Source organism: Grammomys surdaster, unplaced genomic scaffold, assembly GCF_004785775.1.
Source record: "Grammomys surdaster isolate TR1022 unplaced genomic scaffold, NIH_TR_1.0 372, whole genome shotgun sequence".
Classification (NCBI taxonomy): domain Eukaryota; kingdom Metazoa; phylum Chordata; class Mammalia; order Rodentia; family Muridae; genus Grammomys; species Grammomys surdaster.
Window position 1 is genome coordinate 2,526,927 of NW_021604791.1, and position 13,963 is coordinate 2,540,889.

At 36.8% G+C, this 13,963-nt stretch overlaps 1 protein-coding gene across 1 annotated transcript in view; it reads right to left on the reverse strand.

Annotated features, from left to right (window-relative positions):
- The window catches only part of Adgrl3 (adhesion G protein-coupled receptor L3), a 444,442-nt gene that overhangs the window by 410,861 nt on the left and 19,618 nt on the right, over positions 1-13,963 (reverse strand). The gene's annotated exons all lie outside the window — the stretch shown is intronic.

Sequence of the window (13,963 nt, forward strand, 5' to 3'; positions counted from 1 at the left end):
TTATTTACTTTATACTAATAAATACATAATTATAGGCTTCATTTCATAAATTATATATATATATGTATGTATATGTATATAATTTCTGAATATATATATCCCTGCTTCAATTCAAAAATTTTATAGCAATATAAGCAGAAAAGTTACATGTATGCATATCCATGAGCATTCTAAGGTCCTTACTGAATTTAAGGTCTTTGTAATGTCATCAGCATCTATATTAATTTACAAATGCTGCCAAAAATAGAGAAATAGATTTCCATCACTCTATTAAATGAGAATCTCTCTATTAATATAAGAATGTTTTCATCAAAGCTCAATAATTTAGTTATCAACATTTACTGATGCTTCCAAAATAACATGTCCCCCCACATAACTGGCAGTACTGTATTTTCAATAGATTTTACCTAGCAGGGTTGGGGGAAGCCTCAGTAATGATATAATACATTACTTTTAATCCCTTAGATCTGAAATAACAACAAATCAGGGATTTCTAGAAGGCGGAATCTGCCTTTGCTCAGTCTGTGATCACCAAACAAAGGCCGAGCTAGGGAACTTTAGTAATAAGAGTTGAAATGAAATCATATATATATATATATATATATATATATATATATATATATATATTTTAAGTACCCATAGAGTGTAATTTGTTTTAAGAGTAAACTCCATTTAGAAATGTTAGTTTGCTCTCTGTCTATCTCTTCCTCCTATGTGTGTATATATGTGGTGCGTGGGGGTATGTGTGTATACATATGTGTTTTGGTGGCTAACCACAGGGTTTCCTGCATTCTCACAAGCGTTTTACTACTCAGCTGTATCCCAGCCCTATGGTAAATTATTTCCTTATGAATCTTGAAAGAACCCCTGGGAACAGCTGACCTGCAAGACAGCAATGGACATGCATATGACATGACGACATTTTTACTACCTTTCTCCACCTCCACTCTTACTCTTGGGACAACTCATGACCACGTGAAATTTCTTTCTTCGCAGATCATATCTCAACCACAGTCTGAAAATCTCATTTAGCTTACTTAACTTCTGTTGTTTTCGAAACATCTACAGCATCTTCATCCCTAGGAAAGATGCTACACTGAAAACTAAAGTCATAGATTTCTACATAAATAAACATCTTTGCCATCTGTTTCCTTTGATGTACAGATAACGAAAATGTGAATTGGGTGAAATGAAAGTCATAAGATGTCTCATGAATTCAGTCTTTTATTTGATACGCTCCATTAAAATTAACAGACATGATTTCAGCTGCAAAGTTTTTTGTACACTTCAATGCAGTTAGTGAACATACTCACATAAAACTTTCACTAAGGACACTTTTGTTTTTTAAGAAACAAAGAAGCAAAAATCACTAAGTGTAGGAGTTTTACGACTGAACTCAAATTAATAATAGCTTTTTGCTGTTTCTGTAAATAGCAAATAATATTAGATTGGGGGAAGACTACCTATAGTCTCTCCTACCCATTGACGTTATAGATCTGGTATTCTACAATTTACCTCATGTCATAGTTTTGTAGGTAGCAAACAAGAGCTTGTATGTAAAGTCACTAGAATCACTGTCTAAGCCAGTACACATGGTTAGCCTATGATACATGCAGTATATCATTGCTGTTGTAACTGAGAACAGTCACTGTGTGACCGAAGAAAATATATAAAATCAGTAGATAAATTATATGTGTTAAATTATTTACTGTATAGTCATGTAATTTGAGAGACATATGTAGAATTAATAAGATATATTGAGAATAAAGAAAAATGGCTGAGAGTTTTTAGGTAGGACATTTTTCACTAGTGTACAGAGCCCCAACTTTGATCTCTGTAAAAAAGGGAAAAAAGCAGGGGGGGATAAGTAACCCATAGACATGATACATAATTAATGGAACAGAGGTCTGTGAGACAGTGTACAGAATATAAAAATATACTTGGGCAGCTACATGTCTGACAGAGAGTAAATATCTAGAATACATATAAAACCAAGAAACAAGAAAGCAAACAATCCACTTAATGAATGGACTAATGAAATCAACAGTCAGTTCAAAAAAGACGAATTGGAAACGCGCAATAAATTCATTAAACGTAAATTTTACTTCACCATCACAGGGATTCAAATCAAAATGACACTGAAATTCCATCTTCAGTTAGAATGTCAGTCATTAAGAAGACAAACAACAAAATCTGACTGAAATATGGACTAAAGGGAAGCCTAATGTATTCCTGATGTTCATCCAAAATAGTACAGACTCTGTGAAAACCACTACGGATACTTCTGAAAAACATCGGAAATAGACCTAGTCTATCTTGCCAAACTCCTACTGAATGTCTACTCCAAGCAGTCGATGTCAACACGTCACAGAGATACCTAAAAAAATCTAAGTTTACTGCAAAACTACTCACAACAGCCAAGTTATAGAACCAAAGTAGGAGCTCCTCAGCAGAGTCCTGGATAAGGATAAGGTGACAGAGAGATGCAATGCAATTGTTTTGAAGCCATCAAATCATGTGATAGAAAATGGAGGTAACACAATCTTGTCAAAGGGACACATTTTGCAACACAGAAAACACAAGATTAATTCCAACTCTTAAGATTTAATTTAACAAAATATTCTTTTAAGAGTGTAAAGAGTAAACAAAACAAAAGTAAACAGACAAATGATGTAATTTTTTCACCAGGGGGATTCCTTGAAATTAAAATAGAGGTTTCTGTGGTATTTATGCCGTATCTATGGTTCTATCGATCAAATGTCTAACCACTTATAAAGTAAATAGGTAACTGTTAGTGGATAGCATCTAGGAGAGTGAGATCCAGGGTTTTGTTGTTTTGTTTGTTTGTTTGTTTGTTTGTTTTGACTATACCTTGGTAGGTGGTCCTACATAGAAGGGTATATGTAAAATTTAAAAATACTCATAAAAATATTTTCACAAGTAAAACCAAAAGTTTAAATGAACATAGTGGCTTGCACTAGGAATCATTGCCCTAGGGAAGCAGAAGTAATAAGATCACAAGTTCAAGGCCAGCCTGAGCTACAAACTGGAGAGAAAAAAAATCAACATTGTCACTAGAATCAATGTTTTTCATTGCTGTTGTTTAAAAATATCTGGGAGTTGTAGAGAATAAAAAGGTTAGTAGATGTATCATTAAATACAGAAATTATACTAGATACAATTATTTGTATATAAGAAAATGGAAATATTTCTTATTCATATTTTAGGTTCATGTTTCTACGCTATGTGAACATTTTACCACAGTGCTATACCTTAAGTCCCCAGACTCATTATGATAAGACATTGTATTAAATAGTTCGTCATGGAAAAATTCTTATAGTTTAAAATTATCTTTCTTCAAGCAAGCCTGTGTGTGTGTGTGTGTGGTATGTTTGTGTTTGTGTGTGTGGTGTTTGTGTGTAGTGTATGTGTGTGTGTATATGACTGTGGTGAGTATGTGGTATGTTTGTGTGTGTGTATTCGTTTGTGTGGTGTTTGTGTGTGTATATGTGTGTATGTGTGTGAGTGTGTGGTATGTTTGTGTGTGTGTGTATTTGGCTTTAGATGTTGCTACAGGCTAGGTATAATATTTTTACTCATGGGTTCACAACTTATGGAACTGTATAGTTCATTGTTAAATTGCTACTCTCCCTATCTTATTAGAATAATCCCAGTGTCTCTTCTTATATTTTAAAATATTAAAACACTATCAGAATGACTATTTTAATCGTTCATTGAACGGTATTCACATATCTTCATTTGAGCTCTGCTCTTAAAACTTGCTCATTGGTCAATGATCAAACTGTGAGGAGGCAGGATGATGCAAAAGGAAGCTTATCACCAGCTGTCCGAACTTCTCCTTGTTTGTCATTTACACCCGCAGACCTAACCTCCATTGTTGGCTCTTCCTTCGCATAGTGTGTTTGAAAAAGGTCCCGGAGGCAGTAATCTGTCAGTGGGAGTCAGAAGCACCTCTGTTTCCTCATCCATCCAGTTTGGGCTTCATCATCATCTAGGCTATATGTATGACCTCCCTCTGGATTAGAATCAGCAGAGGTTGCCAGAGGAGTCAACCTCTGGCAAATTTGGAATTTCACTTTAATTAACCAATCGTTTCCAGCAGCATTGCCTTCAGTGTTTTTCCCCTTACATAACATAGCCACAGGATCTGTTCACGCCTGTGCTGTGCGCTGGCAATCTCAGCTTCAATGACTTCATGGATTCTGCTAGACTTTCCCAACTTTTATTTTAAGAGGATTAAGTTACCTACTGATATCCAGATGTGCGTGTTCCGTATCTGCTTCATATTTGCATCCCTATCTCAATACTTCTAAGATCAAACTCCTCACTCAGTTCTGAAAAGCCAATGTGCCCCATGAGTTCCTACCTCTGGGAATGGTACCACCCAGCCACCTAGGCACCTTTGATTTTTTCCCTCGCCCTGCACTTCTATGTCCAATTAGTAGCCAAACATGGAAGATTCAAAGTCTAACCCTCTCCTCATTCCTCTGCTCTCCACTGCTATGGCTACTGCCCTCTCTAACATCATTACCTTCTTTCCTACGGCAACAACATAACCAATTTTTACTTTCAAGTTCTTCTCTATTGGAATTTTCCCCTCAATCCCAGCTGGGTCTAAACTATAACTCTAATTAGGAGTTTTTAATGAATCTCCATTATAGGCAAAAATGATGCATAAAGTTCCAACCTGACAAGTAAGTGAACCCCCCTACAAGAGGTTTTAGCCCATCTTGCACACTTTCTCCCCAATTATCTCTTTCCTCATATCCTGTCCGTCCTGCTACAGTCTTCTCGGTTACCTAAAAGTAGGCTCATTTTCTCCTGCTGTAGCTTTGTTCACACTATCCGGCTCACCAAAATAGCCTCCTCTACCATTTCTCAGCTGTGCATACAAATTGTCCTATGGACAAGGGGCAGGTAGGATAGATAAAGCTTTGTAACATACCAGGGGTCTATCAGTTCATTGCATCGACACCATATTCCACCAAATCATGGGGCCAGATGTGCCTCTTGCTTACCTAGCCTCTCTTTTAACATCAGCTATGCCATTAGTAAGAACAGGAACAGGATTAGAGAGGAATTTCATGGGCCACAGACACAACAAATAAGCAAACTCAACTGACTAACAGTTGTGTTCCATGTGCCGTTACTCTAGCCATCAACCCACAAACACACATCAAATAAATTCACTGTTTTATGTTGTTCTTTCTCCTCAATCTAAACGAAAGTATTTCCAAATAAATCACTTCTGGAAAACTCTTCATGAGCCTTCTGTTATATATCTTTGGTACTTGGGGAAGGACAATCAGTTTAACAAGCTGCATATATGAAATAATGCATTAGTGATATTATTTGTCATATAATATAAAATAAAAATATTATTCCTGCATGTATGTACCAGTGAACTCTACAGAAAATATGCAAAGACAAAAAGTTGGTCGCAAAGCAAGGAAAACAAAATAACTGTCCTGATCCTGTTACCTGCCCTCCTCTGGCTTGCCCTACCGTGTGTCATTATGAATGTGTTCTATAAATGCAATAAAAGTTTACTTCCCCTTCGTGAGATATTGTTCAGCTCTCCTATACTATGACACATTGTGTGAGGCAAGGTTTTCCATATGACCAATATCCTGATCCTAAAACAATTACTTCAAAAATGTCAAAAGTCAGTCATATATATATATATATATATATATATATATATATATAAAATTTATATACAATTTGCATTTCAGGAACATATCTACAATTCTCACAATGCAGCAGATAATCAATTAAAGAAAGAAAAAAAGTATATATCTGATCAGGTTTCAGATGTGAAACTTTTTGAAGTCAACATATTAAAGATTAACACCAATTCCCACTCTTCCTCCTCTTCTTCTTCCCCTTCCTCCTCCCTCCTCTTCCTAATCCTCTTTTATAAAAGTTTTCAAGACAGGGTTTCTCTGTGTAGCCCAGGCAGTCCTAGAATTCACTTTGTAGAGCAGGCTGGCCTCAATTTCAGAGATTCACTTGCCTTTGCTTCCCAAGTGCTAGGAATAAAGTGTATGCAAGCATATCCAGGACCCACTGCTAAATTTTTATAACACAAATACTGAATCAGAAAAAAAAACAGCATCATCACTGTAAGCATTTTGAAACCCACATTCCTAGAAAGAGAAAACAAGTACATATAATGGCAAAACAAACAAAAAATCTTGTCTGTAGCATTTTATTAAAAGTTAAGATTGACTACTTAAAAGGTGCATAGGGAGAGCGAGGTGTGGCAGTTTTACAAAGATGGGTGGCGAAGAGAGCAAGTTAGACACAGGTGAAGACAGAACAAGCCAGAGAATGAGAAGGAACTAGAAGATAAGAACATAGTGCAAGGAGTTAACATGAGGCCACGCAGAGCAACTGAGAGAGAAGTCTGATTGAATCAGTCAGCTTGGAAGATTTTGAGTGTAAGGAATCTAGAAGCTTCTAGACCTAGGCCTAAGGATAGTTAGAACAGAGAAAGAGACACCCCAGGCTCAGCCTGAGCCATGTATTCAATAGCTTGGGTACGGCTTTGATCTCATTCCTCCATCTGAGGAAATAAAAGAAAAATTTCCAATATGGAAACCTGTGCTCCTTTAACATCTTTACTTTCAATAGGATATAACCCTTCACTATTTAGATTCTCTGGAAAAACAAAATCAAGAAACAAAAGAATAAAAACAAGATCCTAAAACATTCCTTCAACTGATGGTTAGGGCCACGCCACATTTTTGTTTAAATCTTAACACCTCTTTTATTTCTCTGGAGACATTTTTCTCTTCGTCCCACATGAACATATCATGATAGGTACACAAGAGGATTCTAAGAGCAATGTGCAAAGAACACGTTTTTTCATACTATTACAATAGAAGTCTCCTCTAAACTCATGAGCATCTCCAGAAGACACACATAAATGAAAATAAGGGCTCTTTCTGAAATAATATTAAAGTGTCACTTATAAAACAAGAAAGCTAGCACAGCTCTTTGAAGGCCACATGATATTATTCTCTTACAGCAGGAGTTATATCCAAAAGGCTGAGGTGGTAAAACAGAAGGTTTTCCATTGCCATGGCAACATTTATCTCTGTTCTTCTGTCACAATTTCTGTCATCTTCTTATCTCCCCAGGAATTCTGAGACCTCACCTAGATGTGTCAGATTCAACTACAGTAAATAATAAACTTTGAGCAACTTTTTCCCCCATTTAGGAAGATGGGGAGTAAAAAACTTGCCCCCTTACTGTCCTGATAGATAACAGTAATCAACATAATGAGAGTAACAATGTTTCATTTATTCCAATGATTGTATCAGATGAAAAACTGGAATCCATAAGAAAATGAAGATACATTGCTTACCCAAAATATCTGATCTCTCTCCCTTCCTTCCCTTCCCTCCCTCTCTCTCTCCTTCCCTTCCTCCCTCCCTCCTTCCTCCCCCCCCCTCTCTCTCTCTCTCACACACACACACACACAAACACATTATAAGACCACTAAAATTCAAAAGCAGGAGGGCAGAGATCATTTGTCCAGAACAGTGGTCAGGTGGGTGACACATCTCCATGGTGTAGTGCTAGCTAATTAAGCATGGGTCAGTCAGGTTACAGCTTCAATTCCAACCACAGGTAAAACAAAGCAACATCATGCCCTGGTTCCCTCAGACCTAGAGATATAGGCCTGCCATCGTATCACTCAAGAGGTTAAGGAAGGGGAGTTGCAAACAAGTGTGTGGCTAGCCAAAGTTACATTAGGGAAACCTGAGGTGCATAGTAAGATCCTCTCTGGTAACCTTCCTGAAAAATGAGTAAGAAGAATAATTGAAAATACAGGAAAGCATGCCAGTTCTATCATCTATCAAGTTTAGCTGCTGAACTGAAAGGGAAAACTTTCCAACCAAGAAAAGGTAATGTCTGACAAAGGTATGGGGTAAAGAGTTATTGCTGGAACACCAAATTAATGATGTCCTCCCTTCTTTGTTCTTGGCTAATTATGACTTCGTCCCACTGCTACATAGACACCACTTCATCTTCAAGAATACCTCCAAGCCATTGACGAGGGGTATGCAAGTGAATGAAGAATATAGTTGTTTGTATGTGATCTAAGTTAAGAAAAATGCTGCTGTCTGACTGCAAGCCTTTTCCCACTAGCATTCTGGCTTTTGCAGGTTTCAAAGCATTTTGTATGCAGTTGACTACATGTTCTTCATTTATCTTAGTATCTACGACTTGCTCTATCAAGCTAGTGACTTTGTGGTAGCCAAAGGAACTGGCTGGATTCCTAAATCACAGTTTTCCATGTAACTCAGCAAATGAACTTCTGCCTTTCTTACTAACTTTACTCATTCTGGCATTTCCCAGGCCAAATTATGTGAGCTTCACAAGCACAGCTATGGATCAACAACTCTCAAAGTATAGCCTTTGTGAGTAGAGGTTTTATTCTAAAAACTCTTAACCGACAAGAACATTAACCATTTCCTTAAGATAAAGCACCACTTTACACCGTCTTCAAGGGATAAGCTATTTTAATAATCAGTTTTAATTAGGCAAGAGATTAATCAAGGTTCCTTTCTGAGGAATTCTCAAAAGGCACATGGAGATTACTTGTGGTTATTATTCTATTGAAGTGAGCGTTCTGTTATATGCTTAATGAGAGCAAATATGAGCAGAAGGATCTCCTGTTTCTTTCTCAACATTTATTAGGATCTCTGCACCCAAATCAACCAATCAGTTAAACAAACAAACAAACAACATCAACAAAACCGCCAACCGGATACTAAACATATCAAAGAGAAGATAGAAAAGTTCAATATTCAGACCTAATCTTGACTCCCTTGTATCTCTGCTGGGTATTACAGGGGAGTGAAGGAAGGAAGGAATGAAATCATACCAGATATTCTTGTGTTTCAGGATATCTTATCATTCCTGGCTAAAACTGTGCTATTAAACAATAATACTGCTTTTCTTTTCTTTGCTTTTCTTTTCTTTTTTCTTTTCTTTTGTTTTTTGTTTTTTGTTTTTAATGAGAATGACTTTGGTCAGCAACGTCACCATGTTTTACTAATGTTATATTCTGTAGTGGTCACCCATGTCTCAGTAAGATGGAGAACTGCTCATATTCAACAGTTTAAACCAGAAGTAGCCTTTGTCTTTCTTATGTTTTCTCTGACTTTCATACACAGTGAACCTTTAACACTTATTCACTGGGCCTAATTGTCACTATTTCGGGTCCCATGGGCGCTAAGATAGCTCTTAGGGCCTTTTGGATGATGTGCACTGAAATATCCCTTCATCCCCTTCTCCATATGCCTTCCTGGAGTCAGAACCACCAATACAATTAAGTAACTCCTATTTCCTGGAGTCACTGTAACTCTCCATCTTGTCTTGAAGGCTCTATTGTTTTTGCTTTATTTTGTGCTTGTTTGTCTTTTTTTTTTTTGTAATATGCCATTCCTTAATTCTTCTAATATTCTTTTTTTTTCCATCACAGACATCTGAAAAACGCTGAATTCCTTAATATATGAAGTCCAGGTTTTTCTGATCAGATATTTGCTCATTTTCTGTGGATCATTTTTAGAATGACACTAGGAAACTATCATCTGGACTTGATGCTCCAACTACACTGGACTTCAGCCTTTGTGTTTTTATTACTGTCTTTCTTTATCTCTGTGCCACACTTGTCTGTCAGAAGGCATATAGACACCATTTCATATTCGGGTGCAAAGTCTCTGACTCAGCAAGCCAAAGTAGGTAGCTCCTTCTCCTTCCCCACTGCACTCAACACTCAGCACTTACTGGCTTCTCATGTCCAAAGAAACATTGGCAGCTGGAGTCAGTAGACAGGAAATACTGGCTAGACTCCCTGGGGAGTAGAATTAAGAGGCAAGAAGGCAAGAGGCAGTAGGAGGTTAGTTGGTTCTGCAGCTGAGAGGAAAAGAGTACCATCAGAGATAACATTACAAATATAATAACCAAGAGAAGCCTTTTTGAAGATAAGATTATTCGATGTCAAGTACACATAAAACATACACATATGCAAATTGGTCTAAGTATCGCTTTGTTTGGAGATCTTCTCATGCTTAGGTAAAAACAGGAAAGGCTTGTCCAAAAGCAAACACTTCCCTCACAAAGACATTGGACTCACTGAGACATCAAATTCTGGGGTTTCTCTTTGTGTTCCTGAGTCTCGATATAGTGTCTATCGTAAGTCTGCACTCCAAATATTGTACATGAAAAATGAAACGTTCAAAAGTGAATTAAGAAGTATTAAGTGTACAGACAATAATTTAAAGATTGACTTTCACACACAATACTTCGAATAATTAAGTGGAGATTTATCTTTGTTTATAACTATACTGGTAGCATTGGCACTGTTGAACACTTACATGAAAGGCTGAGGAATAAATCCAGTTATGGTGGAGTTTTATGTGGTTCTCCAAGATGACTGGAGTACGATATAAGCACAATTTTATAAAAATCAAAAACAAAGAACAAGGCAAATCACCAAAAAAAATAATAATTTGGCTTCTGAGGGAGGAAAAGTAAGCTTTAAAACAATTCAGGATAGCATTTTAAGGTATTTATTTATTTATTTATTTATTTATTTATTTATGTGTGTGTGTGTATTTTTTTTCTGGGTTACTGTATCTGTTTGCTGTATTAATCTGGTAGAGTGTGTGTGGCTCTGGTGGGGGTGGGGAGCTATATAAAATCCTGAGTGACCTTCTTATGTATCTGCAAGAAGGTTACTATTAAAGCAACAACAACAACAGTAAAGTGATTTAAAATGAGCCAACTACTATCATTTTGCTAAATGGACATAGTAGTAAACTGCCCTCTTAACTTCCTATCTCTAGGCTCACATATTCCTTCTGTTCCCAGATCTCATCAGAGAAGTCTATGTGTGCAGTAGATGGTAGGTTAACATAAGAAACTCACAGCTGCTAAAAAGGCAGACAATAAATGTCAGGATAGTGCTCAAACACAAATTGGGCATCTGTATTACCATTCCCAAGACTCAGAGACCTCCACTGGAGAGATGACAGAAAGATTGGAGGAATGGTGAGAAATGACCAGAGTAAAATATTTCTTCAGGACTATTGTACTCATAGCACCTGTGGCTGCCTACAGAAGACCTGCATAAAATAAAGACAGTCAACAGTGTATCATGGAATAAGAAGGAGTTCATATGCCTCTGCCATTAATAGAGGAACTATGGATAGCTGATATTTTTGTGGGAGAGGGATAGTCAGTTTTCTCTGAGGGTGTGGCTCTTGATAGGTATACCGAGCTCAGTGGACGAATGGCCCACACCCAGGAGTTTATTGGCAACATAAATTAGACTGGATGAACTATTTCAAAAAGAGAAAATTAAGTTGGGGGGGGTAGGAAAGTGGTAGAGCATATGTAGGGAATTTGGGAAGCAGTAGGAGGCTAATGTTATCAAAATATATTGTCTGAATTTCGAGAGAAATTTTAAAAAGTATTTTAAAACATGCTAGGCTTCCTCTATCTTCTAGGGAATATTTTGATATCCGGATTTTGGTTGGGATTGGCTTAAAGCTTTCTCACCAAATGTGCGTGTGTGTTTGCTCTCTCTCTCTCTCTCTCTCTCTCTCTCTCTCTCTCTCTCTCTCTCTCTCTCTCTCTCTCATGTTTTACTATACAGCGAACTCTTTCTCTCTCTCACGTTTTACTATACAGTGAATCCAGGTTTCTTTGAATCCAAACCCTCATTACCTTTTACTTTCTATATACTCTAAAAAGTCAAATAAGTTCAAGGACAAATGTCAAAATGTCATCTGAGAAATGTGAAAAGGAGATTATTGTTCCATCAGCATGTCTGGGTTTCTTGTGTCTTTACTTATTTGTTTGGTTATTTATAGACTAAGACTGAGGTTACTTTTAAGGCAATATGAATTTTATTTTTAAGGCCCAGATGGATCACATTAATAATGGCCTTCATTACCTAAGGTGTTTTCAGAGGGATATATTTATAGAGCATCTTCATCCTCCAAGAACTTGTTACTTTTTCGTTGAGAAACATAAAGGGATAAAGAAGGAACATAAATTCCCTGACATTTCCTTATTTAAATTCTACATGTCTTTTCAACTTAAAGAGTTCAACATCATATGAATTTCTTACTTCAATTTATTTTTTAATACCAATCTAAGCGCTCTAGCCATGTGTACTCTCTTCACTTCAGGGAAGGATTATGTCTCTGTAATATTTACTTATTCCTCTTTACTCTTTTTGTGAGAAACATTCTCAAATGACCTTCAATCTTGCTGTCACACTGAAAAATTACTTTCACAGGACAGCAAGTTTCCAAACGTATCCCAACCATAACAGATTTATATGGTTCTCTGAGCTGTCTTTGTGTCGCACAGCCTGTACCCTCCATTTATGTCCTTCCGTGTGATCTGCAGAGTGCCTCCTAGTCACCATTGTTTAAAACAGAATGCAGTATAATTCTCTTTTAAATAAATTTTCCATTTTAAAAATAGGTGATTTAAAACCCACAACTATATTTGCATTATGACATATATGTCGCAGGAATTAAAAGCTAATGGTATAGAAAAGTGTAATGAAAGAATTAAAAACAATAAAAATTAGGGATGACCTAAGTATAAAAAATTCTTACTGATAGCCATTTCATAAGAAAAATATTTCCTATATTCTGAATTTTTATTAGAGGGTAAAATTGCTTGTGTGTATATGTGCTGATTTAAGCATCTGTAGTTTGACTAATAAAAATTAAACATCATTTCTGGATTTCTTCCGAAAAACTTCTAGAAATTCCCAATGAGTACCGGTTAACTGGTGTGACCAAAATGATGTTTATTTGATGTATTATTGTACAATACAAATAAACAATGGAAAAATATCACTGAACTCTCATGACCACTGATGCACACTGCGTGAATTAATGGAAACGTGCCTGATTCAGAGCTTGCCATATATCTGAAAGGGTAACAGAGAAACAGGAAGAATGTTTATGACACCCTGCCTTTGGAAATCTGCAATGCATTGGAGACATATCTATGTGGGTCTTGCTGCCATCACTGCTACCATCACTCACACCTACCAACTATGATCTGAAAGGGCAGACTGGAGAGCATTGATGCAAGAAAGTGGCTGCGGGCCAAGCCATCGTGTGCACAGTGTTCTCCACATCCTTACCTCCTGTGTTCACTAGGACTGAAGAACTGAGTATAACTTTCACTGGTCTCTTCAACCAATGAAATGTTTGTTCATTTGTTTGTTTGTTTGTTTAATGTATGTGAGTACACTGTTGCTGTCTTCAGACACACCAGAAGAGGGCATCAGATCCCCATTACAGATGGTTTTGAGCCATGATGTGGTTGCTGGGAATTGAACTGAGGACCTCTGGAAGAGCAGTCAGTGCTCTTAATCACTGAGCCATCTCTCCAGCCCTGTGAAATGGCCTTATGATGTCCCTCTCTCAATTCCTGTTTTGAAGCAAAGCATTCTATCTTACTATACCTCAATAGGTCTCTGACAAAAGTCACAATGTATACAGTGATGTGTACTTCCCTCTTTGGCTTTCTTACATTTTTACCCCTTCAAAGAAAAATTATAGGGTAGACAGGGTAACTTGAAATTCATAGAATTTGGCAAAATATTCACCAGGGTTTTTCATATTATATCACATAAAGATATGAATGTTCCCTGGGTGAAATTACAGGGATAAGACTACCTTATATGGAGTTTTGTGAGCAAAAAAAATTATGGTATACAATATTGAGGAAAAGAGTATTTAATTTTGTGGAAACATTATATAATGTTCCTCAATGGAGTTTCAATAATTGGACATCACTCAATAGAGTTGCCAGCTGGGAGGCAAGACCATAAATACGCTCCAACATTTTCAGGAGATTATTAGCTTCTCCATGAGGTTTCACGCTTTGA